General features: G+C 41.1%; 1 pseudogene; it reads right to left on the minus strand.

Moving 5' to 3' along the window:
• Window positions 1-2,451: 2,451 nt before the first annotated feature.
• Window positions 2,452-2,948, minus strand: LOC105857346 (ADP-ribosylation factor-like protein 5A pseudogene; annotated as a pseudogene).
• Window positions 2,949-5,054: the final 2,106 nt, after the last annotated feature.

Raw genomic sequence — 5,054 nt, forward strand, 5'->3', positions numbered from 1 at the left:
CCTGATGCCATACATAGGCAGGGTTGTAAAATCTGCACTCTGGATCTTTTCCTCTCTCTCCTGCCTCCCTTCCCAAACAAAGCCTTCCTGTGAAGGCCTCCATTTCCAGGAAGATGGAAGAGATGTACTTTTCCCCATTCTTTCCACTAAATACAAATAAGAATGCTGGACAGTATATATATTATCTATTTTTTTAAAAAAGATAAGAGAAAGGAAAAAGAAGATTCAAAGGTAGAGAGAAGAAGGCAGACTAGGGACCTCAGGACACAAGGAACAACAATAGTGATGAGTTCCCTTGATTTTCTTTTTGCCTCATATATCTCAGGCTTTGAGCTAAAGAAGCCAACAACTGAGAAAGGACAAGAGATGCAGTCACAAAAAGCCCTGAGAAAAGCCTGCTCTCTCTAGCCAAACGACCAAAAAAGAGGAAGTCTATAAGACAGAAGTTTTAAAATAACTGCTCTACTTTAGCCAAACACCACGTAAAAATTGTGGCTCCAACCCTTACCCATGCCAGCAGAGGTCTAGAGGGGTGCCTCAACTTCCACCCTCATGAAGCTGTAAGAGGTTCTCCTACCTCTCACCAGGGTGGTGTCAGGGGAGTCCTACTGGAAAATGAGGAATTTCACTTCAGGCCAGCAGTAATGAGGTCCCTCTGTCCCAAGGTGTCAATGGAGGCCACGTGGAAAGGCATACGGATCTACAAGGAAGAAGAAAAACTGTCCCTATTTGTAGATGACATGATCATCTACATAGAAAATCCCAAGGAAGTTACAAAAAATATCTCCTAGAACTAATAAGTGAGTTCAGCAAGGTGACAGGATACAAGAACACAGAAAAATCAATTCTATTTCTATATATAAAAGCATGAGAACATATGAATAAAGCTTGGTAATTTAGGATTTAATAAATTGAAGGTAATACTGTATATTAAAGATCAAATAGGCTGGGTGTGGTGGCTCACGCCTGTAATCCTAACACTCTGGGAGGCCAAGGCAGAAGGATTGCTTGAACTCAGGAGTTCGAGACCAGCCTGAGCAAGAGCGAGACCCCGTCTCTACTATAAATAGAAAGAAATTAGCCAAACAACTAAAAATAGAAAAACATTAGCTGGGCATGGTGGTGCGTGCCTGTAGTTCCAGCTACCTGGGAGGCTGAGGCAAGAGGATCACTTGAGCTCAGGAATTGGAGGCCATCTTGAACGAGAGCAAGACCCTGTCTGTACCAAAAATAGAAAAAAAATTAGCCAGGCATGGTGGCGCATGCCTGTAGTCCTGCTACTCAGGAGGCTGAGGCAGAAGGATTGCTTGAGCCCAGGAGTTTGAGGTTGCTGTAAGCTAGACTGACGCCACAGGCAAGAGAGTGAGACTCTCTCTCAAAAAAAAAATCAAATAAAGATGTTCTTTAAGTGAAAAAACAAAGAAAGTATCGACAGTGCTTAGAAAATTGGCTTACTTTTACCTTCGAATTCATTTTAAATGCTTTACATCTAATTTAGTACTTTAAAAAGGCTGTAGCTAAATTATTTAATAATATGTATAGGGTGTTACTTCTCTGGGTAGATGTGTTTCACACAACAGTTTTCAATGAATGAGCAGGTGAAATGATTTGATAATTTTAATCACAATTTATGATTGATTAATGAATTAGTAATCTATTCAGAAATGTAGATGCCATAAGGACCAATAAAAGGAATATTCTGCCCATTAGCAATACTGAGCTAAGAATTTGATAGACATTCCACTCAATTGGATTACATGCTTCCATGTGTGATTGATTAACAAAAAAAATAGGCACACAATGTCAAGCTTTTTCCTTTACCTTTTTTTTTTAAAGCAGCTCAATGATTTGGTTAGTGCAGACAGTCTAGAGAACATGGGGCAAAGTACAAAATGTCACAACACCAGTGCCTGTACTTGTCTCATTATGGTTATAACTAAAGATATTATTAATTTGTGTTATTTGCTTTTCTTTAGGACATAAATCACAGCCACTAACTTGAACTTGAGGCATATACACAATACATACACAACTGTATGCAAAATACTTTTCATAAGTAACATTGCATTTTAAAATACTGGCAACGGAGTATCTGTGTCGATTGTATTTTGACTTAATGATGGAATAAGAAGAGAACAACATTCAACTAGTGAGGGTAATACATCTCTTAAAGTTCAAATGTCTTCCTCTCCCTTTGTATTTAACAGGCTACAGTGTCCTGAGAGGGTTCACTATGAGAGTAATGTTATTGACAGCTTTAATAACTTACTTTGGAGGGGACTAAGGAGAAAGCAAAATTTCACCTTTGTTTTCAAATAAGTGGTCTTAATTTTTCTTCTTACAGAAAAAGTTTAAATCAGTTTGTATAAATACACCTAGACCATTAATTTTTGAAGCTTTCAGGTCAAGTGTAGCACTTCGTTTATATAAAGTCTATGAGGTCAGTAGAGATCACCTAATCTGAAATTGTAGCATCATCCATTCAAGCCTCGGCACAATCCCTCACCAGGAAGAGCACAGCAGGCCTGTCTATGCCACTAATAATCTTTAATGGCAGTTAGCTTCAAAAACTGGGAGATTTCTGCTACAGTCATGCATTCCTTAACATCTTGTTTATTAACAAAACTCAGCAATCCAGTTTTCCTTAAGTCCTCATGTGCTAACGTTATATAGAGTTCTTCTCTAGTTACAGAAATGTTCTCTCTGTACCGTCCACTTACAAACTCCCTGTTAGCATAGTAAGTATTCCAGGAAGGACAAAGAGATTCTTGGCCACCAATATTTCACATTGAGAGACGTGTATTATTAATCATTAACTCTTCTATATTACTTCCTATTATCGCAAATGTATCTACAACTTTATTCATAGCAAATTGGAAAAGGGTGGTAGTTTTCTCTGCGTTATCCAGCCCTACAGTGATATCTCCGTGTTCCTGGTGATTGAAGAGTCTCCATGTTGCTGTTCTCAGGCAGCGAACTCCCCAAACCACCAGCCACCAGGGCCACCCAGCCTCCCCTGGCTCAGGCTGAGGGGGAGGAGAGAGACATGCTGGCCATATCCTCCCCTAGCTTGTCTCTGATAGCTCCAGTTTGGCCATTTCTTTTCTTTTTTTTTTTTTTTTTTTTTTTTTTTTTGAGACAGAGTCTCACTTTGTTGCCCAGGCTAGAGTGAGTGCCGTGGCGTCAGCCTAGCTCACAGCAACCTCAAACTCCTGGGCTCAGGCGATCCTTCTGCCTCAGCCTCCCAAGTAGCTGGGACTACAGGCATGTGCCACCATGCCCGGCTAATTTTTTTGTATATATATTTTTAATTGTCCAATTAATTTCTTTCTATTTTTAGTAGAGACGGGGTCTTGCTCAGGCTGGTTTTGAACTCCTGACCTCGAGCAATCTGCCCGCCTCGGCCTCCCAGAGTGCTAGGATTACAGGTGTGAGCCACCGGGCCCAGCCTGGCCATTTCTTTAAAAGGCCAAACATGGACTGAGGCGGGAGGATTCCTTGGGCCTAGTAGTTCGAGTCTGCAGTGAGCTATGATCCCACCACTGCACTCCAGCCTGGGGAACAGAGGGAGACCTTGTCTCTAAAAATAAAATTTTAAAAAGGCCAAATGTGTTTCTTAAAACATATAACTACCATATGATCCAGCAATTACACTCTTGGGCATCTATCCCAGAGAAGTGAAAACTTATGTCCACACAAAAATCTGTGCTCAAATGTTCATAGCAGCTTTGTTCATAATAGCCAAAAACTAGAATCAGGCCAGATGTTCCTCAACAGGTGAATAGTTAAGCAAACTGTGATACATCCATACCACGGACTAGTACTCAGCAACAACAACAAAAAGGAAGCATTGATACATGCAACAACCTGAATGAATTTCCAGGGTATTATGCTGAGTGAAAAAAGGCCAATCCCAAAAGGTTACATACGTTTCTATTCATATAGCATTCTTGAAATGACAAAATTATAAAAATGGAGATCAGATTAGTAGTTGCCAAGGGTTAAAGAGGGGACGGGGTAGGAGAGAAGTAGGTGTGGCTATTGAAAGGGCAACAGCAGAGACCCTAGTAGTGATGGAATGTTCTGCATCTGATTGTATTAACGTCAATATCCTAGTTGTGATAGTGTGCTATAGTTTTATAAGATTTTATTATTGGGGGAAACTGGGATCTCTCTTACAACTGCATGTGAACCTGTCTCAAAATAAAAGTTTTAATTAAAAAATAAATGGTCTTTCTGTTCCTCTGGTTATCCCCTTCTCTTGGCCCCTGCGATAGTAATCCTTGCTGAGGTGTCAGAAATAGTGGAGACACTGATATTATTCCACCTTTCACTTATATCTCAACAGGGGCTTCCTAGAAATTGTAGAAGGCCAACTTTTTCATAGAAGAAACTGCCTGAAATTTAAAATAAAGATAGCTTGAGGCCTGGCCTTAATATGCTTTGTGACCTTGGACAAATTGCTTAGCCTCTCTGAGATTTCATTTTATCATCCACCTGTAAAAAACTTGGAGGGTTAAGTGAAAACACTCGGTAAATTGTAAAGCAGTACACGAAACAAAGGTCTTCTTCCCTCTCTTCCTCCTTTCCTGTCCTCAGTCATTTGGGTGAAGGAAGGGATTGTGTCCTAGGCCTTCTTGTAACCCCAGGGCTTAGCCCAAGTCTCAGTCCCAGGAGGTGCTTACTAACAGTGCTTGTTAATAGTGGTAATGGCAGAAGGTTTAAAGCCAGGGCTTGGCTCTAAGAGAAGGAAGGTTCAGCCCCTAGTGGTGAGACTTTGAAGAGCCCTTCGTAGCACCCGGTGTAGACAGCTCCTTGCCCTGTGCATAACTTCACTCAGAAACATCATGGAATGGAGAGCCAGGGGCCATGGAACAGGCCAGCTGACAGTTTGGGGGACCAGACAGGAATGGCGAGAAGAAAAAAGCTTCTCACCTTGACCGAGAATGTTCGTATCCATTATCTCCTTTGTTCATCACCATCCTCCCAAGGCAGTCACAGCATGCATGGATCATCCCCTTTCTACGTCTGCAAACACTGATGCTCAATGGGGC

This window comes from Microcebus murinus, chromosome X (genome assembly GCF_040939455.1).
Source record: "Microcebus murinus isolate Inina chromosome X, M.murinus_Inina_mat1.0, whole genome shotgun sequence".
NCBI classification, from domain to species: domain Eukaryota; kingdom Metazoa; phylum Chordata; class Mammalia; order Primates; family Cheirogaleidae; genus Microcebus; species Microcebus murinus.